This window comes from Labrus bergylta, chromosome 1, assembly GCF_963930695.1.
Source record: "Labrus bergylta chromosome 1, fLabBer1.1, whole genome shotgun sequence".
NCBI classification, from domain to species: Eukaryota; Metazoa; Chordata; class Actinopteri; order Labriformes; family Labridae; genus Labrus; species Labrus bergylta.
The window spans coordinates 19,422,415-19,441,858 of record NC_089195.1 but is presented as its reverse complement, the minus strand read 5'-3'; the positions used below and the strand labels follow the sequence as shown (position 1 = coordinate 19,441,858).

The 19,444-nt window shown below is 39.8% G+C and overlaps 1 protein-coding gene across 2 annotated transcripts in view; it reads right to left on the bottom strand.

Moving 5' to 3' along the window:
* LOC109991487 (protein ELFN1-like) overlaps nucleotides 1–1,305 on the bottom strand; it is a 129,967-nt gene extending 128,662 nt beyond the window's left edge. For both annotated transcript variants that reach the window (XM_065955886.1, XM_065955891.1), the window contains exon 1: nucleotides 935–1,305. The gene's annotated coding sequence lies outside the window, so the exon portion shown is untranslated. The remainder of the gene's footprint in view (nucleotides 1–934) is intronic.
* Between the last annotated feature and the right edge of the window lie 18,139 nt (nucleotides 1,306–19,444).

The following is a 19,444-nucleotide window of genomic DNA, read 5'->3' as shown; positions in this document are numbered from 1 at the left end:
GAGCATCCCTTTAATTTGTCACCTGACTGTACATTGGCGAGCTTTTGTATGCACAAGCACTTGTGGTCAGATGTTCTGCAACTGTATGTTGATTCTAAAATGGAAACAAACATGCACATCCAGTGCAACTAAAGTCTGTCATCTTTTTTATGCCAGTTTTGGGTATGGAATCGTGTGCAGACCAGATGCATTCAAGTGTTTCCTGTCACATACGTTCCAGGTCTCAAATAAGAAATATGCTGACAAGAACATACAGAGGAAACTACCATTTGAAATATAGCACCAGCAGGTTGAATACTTCACTGCCTGCAACCCAGTGTGCAGAGCCGCTGTCCAAGGTGCTGAACGTTCAGCTCGCCGGACTGCGGGTATATGGCTAAACCGTGCCTGTCCTCTCTCGCTGGCTCTGCAGCATGTCCCAGGACGAACACTAAATTGAAGCCAAGTGATCAGCCTTAATGTGCGCTAAATATGAACCATTTCAGACACGTCTCGGTTCAAAGTTGAACGTGTAAATGGTACATGGACTGGAGGACGGGATGATGAGGCACCTCACACATTGACTATAGAGCCAATAATGCAAATAAGGATCTATGTTTCTGCGTCCGCGCGAGCAACGGACATAAGACAAGAGATAAGACAAGGTAGGCTGCCTGAGAATAGACAACAAGCACGGTCCCATCGTTTATCACAACTACACACACACACAGACACACAGACACACACACACACACACACACACACGCACACACACACACACACTAACAGTGATGGGGTCAGAGCCGCTGATTTCAGAACCGCAGGAATGCCTGAGCTGTTGGCGTATTTCAAAGTTGCCTACGCAATGCGAGTCCAGCAAGCCATCACACGGCATGCACACATGAAAAGAAGCAAAACGATTTTAGTGCGATATCTCCAGATGTTTCCACTTTACCTGATCCAGATGTGCAGGAAGAACTCGGTTCCACCTCGCAAGGTTTCAAAACGCTCCTCTCGCGCGTAGCCTCTGCCAGTATCTGTGTTTGTGTTGATGTGGTGGGGGTTTTTTGGGGGTTTTTTTTAAGTATTTGTCACTGATTTGATTCCAGCTTGCACGTGTCTCCTCTGCGGCTCCTCAGTGAAGAGCAGTGACCGGGAAAAGCTCGGCGGTCACAGCAGCAGCAGTCTGTACATGCAGCGATTCACGCTCGTCAAGATTTTTTAAGGGATGCAAAACGGCGCGTGATGTGATGAGCTGCCTCCTCGCCGCTGTCTCCCTCGCTCTCCGTCTCTCTCTGCTCTCAGTTGCTGCCTCTCACACTGCGTCAGGATACACTCCCCCTCCTCCTCTCCCTCTCTATTTGACTCTCTCTCCCTCTCTCTCTTCCTCTCTCTTCCTCTCTCGCACTGAGGAACAGACGGTGATTAATTCGCTGGAATTCAGTTCCCACTCTCTCTTTCTATATGTGCCTCAATCTCCCTCCTCTGAACTGAAGCGACCGGCAGCCAGCTGTTCTGCTGGAGGAGATAGAGGGGTTACATTGCACTTCACGCGCTGCAGACAGACATTTAGATTAGATCTTGCTTCCCCCTTTTGGAGAGGGAGATAGCTTTGATAAGAGCTGCACTATCAAGCTCAAACTGGCAAAGTTCTTGGCAAAATTGTATCAAATCCAGGCTGTTCTAGCTCTCTGTGGGAGTAAAAAAAAAGAAGTCCTACAAAAGCATTAGAGAAGTACTGTGATTATTTGGAGTGATGGGAGCCCATGTTCCCCAGTGTTTCTCTGCTCTCCAGCAGGTCTGTGATGCTCCTGGAGGCAGCACAGAGCTACCAGAATGAGCAGTCCAATGTTATTTGAGCTTGGCTGTTTGCCTAAATGCACTATGGGGGCAACCTGATGTCCTGCCAGCAGACATGGTCAGATTAACTGCCTCTTTAGTACAGGAACTGACAGGCACACATGCACTCACACAGGCATGGAAATGGATGAAAAAACCTTGAACTTAAAAGGGGAAGAAATGGGTGAATATCACATTATAACAGACAAATGGAGCATGTTCTTCAATAAAAAAAAACATGGCTGTTGTTCAAAGTCTGGTACACTAGATAGCATTAATCTTGTATATTCCCTCATATGTCACATTGCTGGATATAAAGACTATCTATATATATATATATATATATATATAAAGCCAGTAATCTGCCTTTATATGCCTGTAGGTGATGGCTGACATTGGTACAAACCATAACCTTCCGACCCCTATAATGCATGACGGAGTAATTAGGAATTGAGGGGATAGGCAGCAGATGATGTGAGGGATGGAGAAAAGGAGAGTTTCTGTGAATGGATGATATCTCTGTGGATAGTGTACAATAGAATAACAATATAAAAGACAATGCTGAAATGACTGACCCACTTAATAACTTGCATCTGCTCCAGAGGCACGTTAGCAGTTGACCTGAACCCTGACATATTTGATCATTGCTACACAGGGATGAATAATACAGCGTGATATTATTATTGATGGAATGAAATGATCAATTTGATGTCAGCCAACGTATTTAATGAGCAGTGGTGCTAAGGTGATGTTACAGAAGTGTTTGGAGCTTCTTTGAGAGCGTTACAAGCTTCCATTTGCTTCCCACTCTGAAATATTTTAAAGAACAGAAAAGCTACACATTATAAAATAAAATCTTATTTGTTAAATTATGTGGAACAGCCTCAATCAAGAACTCAGTCCAAGCAAAAACCTTACTCTGTTTAGTTTAAGAAATTGTACAATTAGGCTGCCTGACTGCCTTCCGGGCGTTTATCCTTGGCACCTGGACTGAGACTTTCAGATACAAATAGAAGGATAGTTACTTTATGAACCCATTCGGGCTAAACTGTGCTTTGCAACAACCTGGGAAGGTACTGAGATACCTGCAGTCAGACATGGATACAAAAGTCTTTGCAACTGTTTAGCCATGGAAAAACTGACCAATGCAACTAAAGGGTAAATACAGTTTCTTTACAATATGGGCACAAATTATTAAATATCTTGAAAGTCACCCAAGCAAGATGTATAAATACTTGAGAACATGAAGTAATGTATTGTGTTTTTTTTGTTCGGTTTAGTTTTTTGCCTTGGTTGTGTTTACGTGTATGTGTAAACCTTGTATATGTGTGAATGTTTTCATCGTATTTTCCTGCCAAAAAATAATAAATATATTTTTGAAAAAATAAATGTTAAAAAAAAAAACAACGTGTGTTAAGTGTTAAGAAGAGGAAAAGTTGAGATAGCTGGTGTAATTGTTCTGGTTTAGGACATTTGCATTAAAAAAAAATCAATGATTTTCTATAAATATGTAGTTGATGACAAGGACCAGAAATAAAAAAAGTGAAACATCATCTTACTTTACTCTATATTCTATGTGTTCTTGATATATTTGCCAATACAGTTCTCACGGCGTGGTTGGCATGGTTGGTATGGCATGTTGGCATGTGATACAAAGACGAAGATGCTTCACAAGATTGCTCCAGCAATAAACACCCGTTTCAAAGAAACACCCTGTGTCTGTTGTTGTGAAGAGAGCTACACTATGAATGCTACACTTTTTTAGTTACTCTACTATTTGTTTACTTTTACATTTTTGACAAAGTTGTTCCAGCTGCTTCTTTAAAAAAAATCAACATTCAAACAAAGGAAAATGTGTTTTCCCTGTTAATGACTTTTTATATATAGAATTTTCTGTTAATTGATTGCAAAAAGTGCCAACTTTGATCTGTTAAACTTTGGTCAGGGTGATTCTTACCCAGGCTGAAATACAGGAGGTTTATCCGTGTTGACACTGTCCCTGTGTGAGCACTGAGCACAAAGGTCGTGTGTGTGTGTGTGTAGGGGGAGAGGGGGGAGGGCTGCCTAACAAATGCACTGCCTGGGAAAGCCTTCATCGTGGTCAGGAAAAAAATGAACGGGTCACCCGGTCAAAAACGTGTCAATTATACTGCAGAAGCAAAACTTTTTTTTCTTCTTCTTATGCACAATAAAAAAAAAGCAACTTGACTTACTTGTAAATGTAAAAGTGATAAAACTTTCAGGAAGCTATTGCAAGAGACAGGGAGAGACATTCAAAGTATGAGTGAAGTGGAATGTTAAAGATTTGTCACTGATGTCATCCATAACTACAATGTCTTCTTCTTCTACACTTCTTCAAAATGAGATCTATTTCATCATTTCTGGACACTGGATCAGCTTTAAATATTACATGAAAAGAAAGAGGAAGCTCAGCCACAGTGAGCTGATAGCTACAGACCTGCAGGTGACAGGCTGCACACCTCCAACTCCTCAGTGAGGCAACCATCTCTTTTTTTCTGCGTCCTGCTGTTCTGTTGGAAACTACTTGCACTGTGCACAGCATGAAATTAGGTCTGCTGCTCTCGACATGAAGGAAAAAGACCAATTAGTGCCTGACTTCTTTATTAAAACAACACAAGCTTCGCTGGCTGCACTGTAAACTAATACACCAGTTTCTCTACTGTAAGTCTGACAGAGTAGCTGAGTGTTAGCTGCCGATAGCATTCTGGGACCTGTAGTTCTGTGTAGTCATCTAATGAAAATCATGAGTTGATTAATCAAACATCTGTAGGCATGTGCAGCCAACCATCCACTCCAAGACCTCTTTTCTCAACTCTATTCTCGCTCCTCAAGTTGCTCGTTGGACTATTAATAAAGGCAGCAAGTGGGAAAGCAATTCTTAGCCTGAGGACCTTTATATCTTACTACTGGCTTCAACAGAAATCATGAAAACTTGGCTGTCCTTCCCAGAGACATATATGCTAGACCTCGTCAGCTGATGGGCTCTTAAATTGAAGGATAACAGGTTTGAAAATTTGGTGAGTTATTCCAAAATTAAGAGACTTTTTTATTTTGTAAAGATGCTCAGAAATGTCAGAAGATGTGTAAAATATGTTACATTAGAAAATATGGAAATGTGTCTTGACAGTTGCACTCTACTGGGTGCTTCTGACTCTGTCTGAATGTCTATTCTGAGCAGCAATGGAATAAATCTCCCCATGGACACTGGTTGTGGTGAAGGCTGATGACTTGCTGGACGGATGGGTGAAGAATTGATGGTGAATGATTCTGCGAAGACGAGCGGTGATGGGGGAGGGGGGGTGGAGAAACATCAGCATTAAGGAACTAAAGGCAAAGAAAGACCAATTTTTTTTAAAAAGGGAGCAGAACGATGATAGGCCAACAATGAGGGAGGGACGTCATTCAATTGGTTAGATGAGACCAACTGATGAGACAGCTGATTCTCCAATGACAGCCCGAGAGAAAGACATCAGAAATGTGAGTGAGCATGTGTGAGAGGGATGAATAAGAAATAGACAACAACCACTAAGGCACATCTATCACTTTCCTGATTGGACTTATGCTTGAGCTTTATTTAAAGAGGACATATTATACCCCTTTTCCACCTTTTCAAACGGTCTCCTGTGGTCTATATCAAACATCTGTGCTGTGCTTTGGTCAAAATATAACATGAATCAAGCACCAGAGGAGGTTTGTGACCCTGTATAAACCAGCTCTCTCACAGCGCTCCGCTTTGGTGTGTGTGTCTCTTTAAATGCAATGAGCCCCCCATCACTCCTCTGTAGTGAGAATGAAAATGGACCTGCACAAAAGTTTTGTCCTAGAGTCCATGGGTGGCGATAACAGGGGAGGGGAGGGGAGAGGATTTTTGCCAGAATCCCACTTGTTGTGTCACAAACTGAGAAAATTTGAAACGGAGTATTTTTCTCTGTGTTGTAAGACTTATACAGACCACAAACAAACGACTGGATGGATTTATTTCACATTTTGTGGGTCAGTAGACACTCAGGTTACTCAAATATATGTTTAAAAACACAGTAAAAGTGGATTTTTCATAATATGTCCCATTTAAAGCAAATATTTTCTAAAAATCTCACATCAATTCACTTGGATTTTGGTTTTAAACAATAATCATGAAAAAGATTTTATTAATCTAACTGGATACAACCAGATTGAGCCTACATTGTTTATTGCAATTTATAATTTCAGTTAATGTATTGTAATTTCATAGAACAGCTGTTAATATTTATTTCTTATTTTTCTACTTTTGATGTCTTTGTGAAATCTCAATTCAACAACAAAAAATACACTTTTTGCTGCTCTGATGTTCAACAATATTATCCTTGTCTTTGCATTAATTTAGGACACCTGAAAAGTTCTCTGCAACATGATTTAATATTCTTTTGTTTTTGCAACAGTCCCTGTAAATATAAAACACTTTACAATAAATAAACATATAGGCTATTTGATCCTCAATACAATACACATTTGAAGTTGTTAACTTCTGTATGACGATATTAAATGTCTATCTTAGTTGGAGCGGTGTTTTTAGGCACTTGCACGGAACTCACAGGTTGCTTCATCCATGACGACCGGACACAATAGGTGTTGCACGTGATCCGAAAATCGGCATCGGTGAAGACTTGCTGGTGGAGGATTTTATAACCCACTACCACTCCCCGCTAATTGGTTTGGGACAGACTTAATATGGCGGACCCTCCGCGAGGATGCGCAAACGGAGGGGTAGTGAGAAGGGAGAGGGTGGCCGGTTTGAAAAAGGGCCATAGTCTCAGTGTTCCTTCCCTTTTGGGTCAGTTTGTCATACATCCCACATCCCAGTGTTCTCCTCCTGTGGATTTTGCCATGTGACTCTTTAGTTTTCACCCTTTTATAGGGACTTTTCAGTTATGATGTCATTTGGATTTTGTTTCCTTGGACATATTATGTATAACTGCCGGTCAGTAAAAAGTCCACGATTCAGACCGTCTAGCTTCGTTGTTGATATAACTGAGAACAACTTGTGAGTCCGTCCAAAAGTACTTTGTGTCAATCTTGAGCTCGAGCTCTTGCTTTAGCACATTGCTCACAGCTGCTGAGATCACTGCAGCAGTCAACTCTAATCTTGGTATGGTAACCACCTTTGTGGGCGCGACTCTTGATTTGCCCATGATTAGGGAGCAGTGCACCTTATCTTCACCAACCAATCTGATGTATGAGCACTGACCGTAGCCTTGACAGCTCGCATCTGAGAAGTGATGCAGTTCGACTTTCAGGACCTGTCCAAAGTTATTGGGTATGAAGCATCTTGGGATCTGAATCTTTTCAAGATTTTTCAAATCATTTAACCAACTCTCCCACCTTGGCTCCAACTCTCTTGGTAACGGTTCATCCCAAGTCATGCCTTTCTGACACATCTCTTGAAGGACCCTCTTTCCTGTTGAATGGAATTCAATGAATGGAGCCATGAATCCTAATGGATCATAAACAGAGGCAATAACTGAGAGAATTCCGCGTCGAGTTGCTGGTTTCTCGCTAAGCAAGACCTTGAAAGAGAAGGTGTCACTCTCAGCATTCCACCTCACACCTAAAACTCTTTGCATTGGAAGGTCGTCATGAACAAGATCCACATTCTTCACCTCTGCAGCACGTTCAGTCGCACAGATGGACTCTAGAACCTCTCGGTTGTTGGAGATGAATTTGTGAAGGTGTAGCTTTCCTTTAGCACACACAGCTTGGGTGTCTTTCACCAGATCTATTGCTGCCTTAGCCGACTCCACACTTATGAGGCCATCATCTACGTAAAAATGCTTCCTGATGAAGTTAGCTACAGAAGGATACTCATCTTCATTCTGGCTGGCAAGATATTTCAAGCCGTAATTGGCGCAGCCTGGAGATGATGATGCGCCGAAGAGGTGCACTTTCATGCGATATTCTCTTGGTTCGGAATCAGTGTCTCCATTTTCCCACCACAGAAAGTGCAGGTAATCTCTGTCCTCTTTGCTGACATGGAACCTGTGGAACATTTTTTCCACATCACACGTGACTGCAATGGGATGCTTGCGGAAACGACAGAGCACTCCTGTAAGCCCATTTGTCAGATCAGGCCCTGTTAGCAAATGGTCATTCAGGGAAGTGCCTTCATACTTTGCAGAGCAGTCAAAAACTACCCTGATCTTTTCTGGCTTCTTGGGGTGGTACACCCCTTGGTGCGGAATGTACCATGCACTTCCTCGTTCTGGATGCTTGTCTGCTCTCTCTGCATCGCCATCTTTAAAGACACCTTCCATAAACTTCACATAGTCGTTCTTGAACTCAGGATCTCTGTCAAGCTTTCTTTTCAAGGGCTTTAACCTGATTAAAGCAAGCTTCTTGTTGTCAGGGAGGTGAGGGCGAACCTTAAAGGGCAGGGGCATCTCAAGGTGACCACACTCGTTCTCGTGGATTCTCCCCTTTAAGATCTGCAAAAACTGGATATCCTCCTGAGATATGCTCTTCTCCCCTGGTCTGGTGTCTGCAAAATCTGACCCAAGCACCTTTATAACAGCAGCTGATGTAACAGGTGGAAGTTCTCTGCCAGATACTCTATGACACAGACCAGTAACATCTTAAGTAAACTCTGTTTGGTGTGCTACCCACAATGCTCCAACCGAGGTCGGTCTTTATTCCGTAGGGCTCATAGTCACCTTCTGTAATGACCTTTCATGGTGCAAGTGCTCTGGGGCAGTCATAGCCAATCAGAAGTCCTACTCCACAATCCATCAGCGTGGGCATTTCATGAGCTATGACCTGGAGATGTTTCCACTTCTGAGCTGTCGTGCAGGTAGGGATGTGTGCACGTTCAAGAGGGATGAAATCTCTGGTATAAGAAGGAGGAAGGTTGATAAAGCTCTCTGAGTTCAAACCTTTAACTTGAAGGCCACTAACTCTCTGACTCTTCACAATTGAGTCCTTTGCCATCATAGTGGAAAGCTTCAGTTTCACTGGCTCAGTAGATGCGTTTAACTTTTCACACACCTCTTTGTCGATAAATGTATGGCTGCTCTGAGTGTCTAATAAGGCATACACCAAAATTTCAGAATCTGGGGCACTAGGTGCTGAAATCCAGACTGGAACAATCATAGATGTGCTCCCACCTTCATCTCCAGTCACACAGCACGATAATGACGATGTACTTTCTCCCGCTTGTGAGACACTTTGGGTAGGAGACTTGACAGCAGGAAGACGATCCTCATGCAGTGGAGTTGGATGGTGCCTTTTGCATATGCCACACACGCTTTGTTTCTGCAGTCTTTAGAGTTGTGTCCTTTTCTCAGGCACGCAAAGCACAGCTTATTTTCTTGAACAAACTTCCTTTTCTCTTCTACAGATTTTTCCATAAGCCTCTGGCACTTATGAACTGAGTGTTTTCTCCACAACACATACATTTTATTTGGTTTGAATTGTTAGCTGATGGACTCCATTTCTCTCGTTTGTATGAATCTTTCAACTTGTTGTGGTCGATATCCATGGATTTGGTTGTGGGACTTGCATCTGAGGCTTTAACATTCATGGCAAAGGTGTTTGCTTTTGGACGTTTTATCTCCCTGAATTCCTTTTCTTCAGATGGCTTTAATGCATACAAAGATGACACGGGATTGCACACGATGCGTGCTTCCTTTGAGACGAAGGAAGTAAACTCTTTAAAGCTTGGGTAGTCTTTGGCATAATCCAGCCGTTCAGTGACATATTGATTCCATCTGGACGTTATCCAATCAGGAAGTTTGACTAACATCTTCTGGTTCTCTTCGCAGTCGTTCAGCACCTGAAGACCTTTAACATGAGGCAGAGCATCACTGCATGTTTGGAGAAAATCACTGAACTCCCTTAGCTTGACATACTCTTTTGGAGCAATCTTTGGCCATTTGTTTAGCTTCTCTCTGTAGGCCCGCTGCACTACCATATCTGGCATTAAGCTTCTCCCATGCTTGTTGATAAGCTTCTTCGTCTTTTCTGTAGAAGCTGCCCTCCAGAACCAACCTTGCCTCTCCACTTATTTACTTTTGTAGGTAGAACAAACTATCAGCAGAATTTGAGCATCGTCTCTCTATGAGAGCCTTAAAGCTTGTACTCCATTCTGTGAAATTAAGTGGGTCACCAGAGAAGATAGATGGTTCTGGAATTGGTAGTCGAGTCAGTGCCATGGATTCCTGTAACGTCTGCAATAAGGTTGCTTCATTTTTTGTAACTTGTCCTTCCTGCTGTCCTGTGTAAGGATCAAGTGGACCAGGATCCCTTACTTTACTGCATGGAGAGCTGCATCTCTCACTCTTTACCTTTAACTCCTCATCATTGTACACTTTGAGCCTTGCTTCAATTACCTCAATGTCTCTCTGATTTTCTAGTTGTTTTAGCTGTTGGCGTTGTGCATCAATAGCAGCCTCCATTTCAATTTCAGCTTTCTTTGCCGCTAACTGTGCAGCTGTTTCTGCTCTCTTAGCTGATATGCTTGGAGTCTCTGCGGAAAAGTTGGAGGTGCTGCTGCGTGCAGTGCTTTTGGAGATTGTTGATCCATATATAGACTTAGCATATTCATTGTCGAGCAGCATGCGTAATCTTGCCTTTTCGGCGTCTGCATCAAAATCTTCTCCTTCTTCTCTTAGGCGTACTCTCATTAACCCAAGAAGATCTGATGACACAGCCGTGCATGCGTCTATTTTTCTCCGAATTTCTTGGCTTGGTGTCATATCAAGTCTAATGCTGTCATATAGTTCTTTCATTTCAGTCTCAAGTTTTTCAACTGCATCCATCATGTTGCACAAGTCACTGTCCAAGCACTCACACTTTAATTTTGAGCGAACTTCTCTGGCTTGAGTCTTCCATTTATCATACGCTGACCTGAACTTCTTTTCTGTTTTAGCTGATTCTTGCTGTTTTAGCTTGAGCATTTTAGGTGTTAAACGTCTTTCACGGGAAGATTTTCTGGTTTTATCTGCTTTTGTTTTGGATGACCCAGGTTCCCTAGGCACTGTCTCAGTCATATCAGTTTTAGGATGCTTATCTTTTTTGACACTCTGTGACTTCTCTGTTTCTTCTGAATCAGTATCAGAATCTAAAACTCTTTGCTCTTCAATAAGGGAATCTTTCTGCTCAGCTAACTCAACACACTGAGATAAATCTTTTTGAACTGACATTTTGCTTTAGCTCTTTAAAGGAAAAACAAGTTAATTTGTAATAATAATTGCAGCATTTGACAATGAAACAAAACTCTCAAGTTAACATAAAATAAACCTTAACTTCTTAACTCGTCACAGAAGTGTATGAAATAGATGACAAATCTGAGCTTTAACTTTAGCAAGATCTAGTGATTTTAAATCTTGTTAACAATTGGCTGATGAATTAAACATTTATCATCACATGCATTTATTTACCCCTTATTTAAAGCAGTCTCTCATTTATATGTTTCTGCTCCTTTAACTTTAAGAGGAGCAAATGTCACTTTCCTTTTACCTTAGTTGTGGAACCTTCCATCAATTACTGAAGGCAAGATTTCACTTTAGCACAGTCTGACCTGATGAAGCACACTTTAACCTGTAATCCACTGCTGGAGATGAAGAAAACGGCACGCTGAAACCAACAGTTCATCACAGGGATAGGCAGAGCTGCACACTGAAACCTTACTCCTCTGTAAGGCATGAAGCAACAGGACTGCACGTTGAGGCCCACAGTTCACCACAGGATGAAGCAGAGCTGCACACATTGAAACAGTAGTAATCTACTGCCGAAGAGGAAGCAGAACTGTGCGCTGAAACCTGGAGTTCACCGCGAGAAATGAAGCAGAGTAAAAAGTAAAGTAGTAAGTAAAAAGTCCACGATTCAGACTGATGTCCACAACAAGCTTTAATCTTCACAGAAAATACATCATGGAGACACCGTGAAAACTAGAACAGACAAGACAGTTTTTAGCCTTCAGCTAAAATCACTTCATATGTCAAAAGGTAAATTAAACATTACAATGTAAAACAATATTTACCGTGTTCGCCTGCTGACCAACGGTTAGAAAAGAAGAAGGGCGGGATAATAAAGTTCTCGGCAGAACCCGCGATTTCTCTCTCTCTCTCGCTGCTGCACGTAGCCTAGCTTTCCGGTCATGTGTTGCTATGGCAACCTATTAAACTTAAACAGCGCCAGCTACATTATGTGTTGTTCCTCCTTTAGAATTATTTTTTATTTGGACCTTTTCATATACTTTCAATTCCTAGACTCCTCATCAGCTAGCCAATGATTTTCATTGGTGACTGTGATGCAGTGCCCACAATCATTTAAGCCACTGTGAAGATGAAATGCATCTTGAAAATTGTCGTTGTCATGGTTGATTGCATGATGATTCATGCAACAAAAGCAGATTTCCTAGGGAAACACAAAAGTTTTAAAAGTTTTAAACACTTATTTTTAATCACTTTTAACCACCTTTCAAAGTGATTTTTTAAATGTCTTTTCAACAGAAAAATGCTTTCTTTAAAGTAACTGACAGAAAATCAATCTGGTATCTACTGTAACTTTAATCTATAGGAGAATAGAAGAATCTTACATTTACTCAGTTATTTATTTGATGAAAATGTAAAGATCAAACCAAATGTAAAAAATTGTAAGGCATTGTTAACTCAAACCATGCATGATACATATACAAAACTAATTTGTTCATCTCCCTTGTGACAATCTAACAGTTTGTTGTAGCACTTTATTACCCAGTGAAATCTGTTTCTATCATTAATTTCTCTTTTAAACCTTACAAATTAACAACACCTACATAATTTCAATGTAGTTGTTGCCTGTGAGCCATACATGCTGTCATGAATATTGGTAGAAATCTACGAACTCTGTAGAAAAAGTTGTAAAATAACAAAGGTTTGAATTGTTGAGGTTATATCTCATCAGAACGTGACATTTATTGAGTACGAGCTTGATTGTAGTATGTTGTGGCAATGAATAGTTTATTTTCCTGTCTGCCATGATATATTTCTGGAAAATCAGTGCAATATGTTGAGTTTGAGAGGCTTTTTCTCTTTGAAAACAACATACACCATGAAATAATGGTTACTGTTGATGTCCCAGATTGCTGAAAAATGTTCCACTTTCAGCCTCTTTTGTAGCTACACAGGGAACATGTTGATGTGTTGTCACATCACATCAAGATATTTTACTACGTTTGGCCAGTTTTCTGCAGAAACAAGAAACACAGAGACAGGGAACAACAGATTGTTTATTACGGTGGATGTCTCATGTGGGCGTCTTTACAATGTCAGAGCATTTCTTAGATTCAAAAGGTTGCTGTCACTGTTCTCTTTCTTCATCTTCCATTGTGTTTGTGTCTCCTCAATTAAACTTATTCTAAATGACCTTAATGTGTAGGGATACTGGAGGGGCTACACTATAATTTTAACAGCCTGTGATCTGATTCATTATGAGTGAAATGTGTCAGCTAATACACTGAGTAACAGTCGAGTGCAAGTAGTCACTGAAAACATCTTCATACCAATACGGGAGTGGAATAAATGCAGGAACATACAGTGCCTTTTGCGAATAAACATAAAAAGTTTTCTGCAAAGTACATAACATTTGAGATACATTACACATGTACAGTATGCAACTTGTATGCATTAAATCTGTGTGGACATGAACAAATAATAGCCATAAGCACATATGTATTGATGCAAAATATATGTAAATATGAGAAATTAGATGTTCCACCATACAATGTAATTTTAACTTGCCTTTATACATTTGAGCATTTGTTCTGCTAACTTGTGATGGGATCACAACCATCTACATTTGTTGCAGTATTTGATATGTCACACAAACTTGGCACATTATTTGTTATCACTGTGTGTATAAAAATGATTCACAGATTACATTAATAATTATTATATCAAGGGTTGGAAACATTGCAAAAAGTATGATCACATTTAATTTATTACTCTTTCAATAATTATTGATTTATCTCAGTATATTAGTTTATAGCAATGCAGCTTCACATATCTTATAGAATATATTGAAGTTTATCTCATTTCACTAAAGTTGTATATAACCCCTGACTACAATTTTAAATTCAGTGAGGAGCAATAAGCAAATAGGGTTCAGAACCTCTTGTATAAATGGTGCTACATAATGTTGTTTGTGTTGCTCATTCACAGCAAAAATTGGAGAGTTGAAATTTCAGGGTTAAACATTTCAGAGTTGATTTCAACTCCCAATGTGTGATTTTAACTCATTCTAAATGAAATGGTGTTTAGTGTTGGAGTTGTTTTACAGTGTTAATCCATTAGTGTTGGTCAACTGTCGTCCAACTCTGCAGAGTTAATTAATCTAAGCTCTGACCCCAGGTTTCCTTTGTTAGTTGGAGACACAGAGAAATGTTCCTCCTCTGCAGTTCTACTCGATAAGTAAAAAAATGCTGTAATGTAAAAAAGTAATGTGATTCTCTGAACAGCTGTAAAATACTATCTGTGGAGATTATCTACTTTAAAAGGACTTGTGTGTTGCCATGAACTAAATGGCAAACACAGTGATAAGCTAATGTTAGCAAGCTGCCTCGTGCAGTTAGCTAACCCTTAAAATCATTTAAATGTTATAAATGTAAATAAAAAGGGCACTTTTAAAGCTGGTAGCAATGAAAATATGCTTTTTAGGTTTACCTTTTGAGGTTGAAGCTAATATTTCTCTGTTTTTTTTTGTTTTAACTGCACAGTCCCAGCATGCAGGCACATGTTTCACATGTAGTTGCCCTGTGAGCATCACCAGCATTACCCTTTTTATTTCCTCCTTTTGTGTTAATTAACTTGGTCAAACTTTTATTTCAGAGAATATGCTGGTTCCAGTAAAATACAAACAACTACAGAAGTATGTGAAGTTGGAGGAGGTTGACTACATGCAATTTCATGAAAAAGGTGAGTAAATTAATGCATTTATGAATTAATTATTTGAACTTTTTTAACATTATCCTTGCGTATAATTTATTTGTCCCCAGTCATGCTGCAGTCTGGAGAAGCATCTCCGCAGCCAGCAGAGTCGGTATCCATACCTCCTCCCTGTTGGACGTCAGAAGAGCAAGATTGACAGCTTCTACATCACCATGGATAAGCATCTCATCCCATGTTGGGCAAATTGCTTCCTCTGGGCATTTGATGAACTTTTCAAAGCACATTTTGTGTTTAACATGTCTTATAATGCAGCGTTAGTGAATTTTTACACATTTTAAAAAAATGTGGAAGTTGTGTATTGTACCTTCATTTACAATGTATTGATTTACAGAGAAAATAAAATGTCACTGTTTGAAAATAACTAACAACTTTTTTTATTGAAAATCATTCTTTCTCTAATTTTAACACTTTGTAGTGTAGATAGTCTGACACTTAATGGAGTTAAACTAACACTAGCCAGGTAGTAACAAAAAAAAAGTGTCTTAGCAGAGTTACTTGTCTAATCCCTAAGTGTTATTTTAACTCTGTTCAGCGAGTTGAAAATGGAACTCTCTCTCAGTGTTAAATGTTTAACTATTTAAAAAGTGTTGATTTGACTCTAGAAAGTGTGGAGCTATATAAACCCTGAAAAAGGGTTGAAATCAACTCTGTGGGAGTTAATTCAACACTGGTCTTTTTGCTGTGTTGAGTGATGTGGATTGTTGTCTGTTTCTATTGTTTTTATTTGTGGATTCTATTGTGGAGGCAGCTATATGTGTGCAACATTAGAGTCCAAGACAAATTTCCCAAAGGATAAAATATTGTATCGTAATTAATGAACGTTAGCAATTTTCTATATTTTCATACTTGTCAAATATACCAAGTACACAATACACACTGTATGATTACTTGTTTTCCCTGTTGAGAAATTAAGTTTTTGGCAGTTAATTAAAACCCTTCTATAAAAGATATATAAGTGGAAATACTGGTTTCTGGTGTCGTATTCAAGACCACACTAACTGAGACCAGGACATACCCGAGACCAGAGTGCTCCGAGACTGAGACAAGACATTTAAGGATCGAGACCAAGTCAAGACCAAGACGAAGGCAGGGTAAGACCAAGACCAAGACCAAGAAACATCAACTTGTGTGCAGGGGGCGTGTCACTCACTTAGACCATAACAGGGGGAAGATTGTGGCAGCAATCAGGGGATACAAATCAAACTACAAATGAATTGAAGTTATTTGTTTTTTAAGAAAGGGGCATTTTCCTTCTAATCACAGTAATGACGTGGAAATATAGCATTTCAATGGTGGTCTTGATATAAAATCCAGAGTACACCCAGTCTGAGACCGAGACAATACAGAGTAAAAACTTTTTCAATTCTGAGATGAGACTGAGACCTTCAAAAAGTGGTCTTGAGACCAAGACCTATTTCAAGTACTAAAACACTACTGTTTTCTGTCTGTAAATCAACATGCACATATTCCAACACTGCAGTCAAAGCTGTTATACCTACAAAAACTGACAGACAGAAAAGGAGAATGGGATGCTGATGGGTGAAGGCTTCAAGATGATTGACATCTTGTAAGAATAGGAAAATGGAGGTAAGAAAAAGTCTAAGGTTAACTTTTTTTTTTTTTTACCTCTGTCACCATGCAGCTCTTAGGACTCTAACTCTCATTTGGGTGCATTGTTTGGTGCTCCAATGCCAAGGTTTTTCAGAAAAACTAAACTAAAAGTACAGCATCAACACTGTAGTCATGTTATTATCTGTTGTTTGGTCAAATTTAAGATGGATGACTTGAGAAAAACATAACTGAATAATTTACCTTGTGCTGAGCCTTCCCCCTGACCAGCAACTGTCCAAACATAGCTTGGCAACAGTAACAAGGCACGGCAGATCAGTCAAGCTTTGGATTTCTCAGCATGCTGAGGCTGCCTGCATGGGGCTGTGGTGAGACAGATACTCAGCATTTAAAAGACTGTGGAGGCTGTTGTCTTTTTTTAGTCCTTCCAAAAACCAAAACCACTACAGCAAATGTGTAAAGGAGTTAAACGGTGTGTTTTGTGAGCTCTAAAGTTAGCCCCAATCGAGGCCATCCCTTTGTAAGCCAGGGAAATATGTTTGCTATCCTTGTAGCTAATTTATAAGAAATATATTTAAAGTTTAAATAGCAAAACAATACAAAGGGAGATGGATGTTTCAAATGCAATCTGAATGGTGAAAAAAATCTCTTCAGCAAGTGTGGAGATAAGGATTTCTAAAGTTTAAGAGGAATCTGCGGGCGTGGGTTAAACTGGATCGTAGCATCAGTAGGCTATAAGGTGTAGGTGGGTGATTTAAATAGCCAGAGAACATACATTGAATATGTCATCTAAGGACAAAAAAAAACATGGCTAATAACTTAGAACACTTGTCTCCTTTTTGACTTGTGGAAAATTTCCCTTCATTATGCTTCACAGTAGTTTAATCTTAAAATATCACTGTATAATGTAGCCCATAACCTACAGTAGTAGACAAACACACACACAGGGAAAAAAGTCATTTTGTATGGTAAAAAAGGCTTCAGCTTTTAGGGTAAGGGTTAGTCCACTGTATTGTTTAATTATAAGCAAAACTGCTCTCATGCTATCAAAGTGTGCTAGAGTTGGTAACACAATCTTAATCTTTTCTATAGCTGGACCAAAATTGTGGAACTCTTACCTCCCAACATCCGTCTCTCACCCACTCTTGGTATTTTTAAGGCTCAATTGCCTTCAATTTTCAATAACCCGTCAAGCTCAAGGATCCATAGCTCTTTAAGTTTTGGGTTACACAGACCTAATCGTTACCTGTTCTTTCATTGTGATTGTTGTTGTTCTTGTCTTTTAATTTCTTAAGCTTTGGTTTTTGTTTCTATCTGCACGTTTCAGCACTTTGGATCAACTGTGTTGTGTCATGTGCTATATAAATAAAGTGGAGTTGAGTTGAGTTAATATTTAATGACCATATTCACTTAGTAGCCATTAAACTCTTACCTCAAAGGTTGGAAGCTCAGCAGCTGTCTTTATTATGTATGTTATGACACTTTGTGTCTGTTTTACAAATAAGCTAAGATATTGGATGTACATTGTTGTTAGTCCTTCACATAGGTCCTTCATCATGATGTGGATTGAATATGTCTTAAAAACTGCATGTCACTAACTTTTATCAGAGATGGTGTAAGACTAGCACCCTGCCAAAACATTATTTCAAGTTTGACCCCACCAAAAACAGTTTGTCCAACAGGTGACTTCTGCCAATAGAAAACCTCCTCTCTGAATCAGTAGGGTGCACTACTGTAGCTTGCCAGCTACACAACAGATACACATCAGCTGGCATCAGTGCATGCCTCATTATTTGCTGGTTATTCATTTATTCTTTTATACTTTATTTGAGCTATTACTGAAACACTTTGTTACTAAGAAAGTTGGTTCATAACTAAAGGTTCTTTATCATTATTATTGTTTTTTTTTTTGTTTTACCTTAGGGGAAAAGTCCAACTTATTATCAGCATCCAGTCTTATCTGTTACTGATGAATCAATGAGGTGCAACATAGAAAACAGCAGATTGAGATGATCCCTTTGAAAACAGCTTTTGAGCATCCCACCCTGAGCGTGACGTCAGAGGAGTGTGGCAGCCGTGTGAATATGGTGGATTACAGCCCATATGAAATCTTACAGTTGCCAAATTCCATTAAATGAAATGTACTCTAGAGTTTGAAAGACACACAATCAAAAGTGGAGCGTGAAATTAAATAAAAACGTAGAAATAGAATTCATTTGGAACCCAGAGAGGTACATCTGTGCTTATATGAAGCCAAAGTGAATGTAACTCAAAATTAATAAAAGAGCATAAAAAATTAAGTGAAACCCCTGTGTGTGTTTGCCCGATAGGAGTTACAACATTAATACAAGCTAAGTGATGCAAATCAACCAAAAAAAAAAAAATCCAAACAATTGTGTATGTGGTGTCCATGTCTGAGCAGTGTGTGTGTGTAAGGTAATCTGTGTCATGTGTGTCTAGCTCCGCAGCCCCCAGAGGACCAAAGTCTCCTTTGATATGGAACGAAAGGCCAGCGGTGGCAGCAAAAGACTAGCGGAGGCAAGAGAAAACATGAAAGCAGCCGCTGTAATTATGATTAACCCTCACCCCTTAAGGAGAGATTTGGTGATGTAACATTACTCTGCCTTCATTGGGCTGATAAAACACCAGCACCTCGCTCTACCTTTTAAAAAAAAAAGACACATTAACACACACAGGATGGAGGAAAGAGAGTAGAAGTTGAAAAATGCAGTAAAGAAAAAAAACACTTGAAACCATGAAAGCAGCTTCTGTAATCGCGCTCTCTCTCTCTCTGTGATTACACCCAGCCGTTCACAGGGTGGGTTAGGACATGTAGCATCTCACCTCCTCCATCATGCTGCTCACACTCGCATGCATGCAACTGCACACACACATAAAGACGTACATGCTCTCATTTATCTCAATACAGTAATAACGCTAATGATATCCCATGGGTGCCTCAAAGTATAAAGGAGGGACTGAATATGGAGAGTGGGAGAGGGAAAGAGTGGGAGAGTAAGAGTCTTTGTGAACAGTACGCTCTCATCTCTGTTGGCAGGAACGCCATTTGTGAGTCTGTA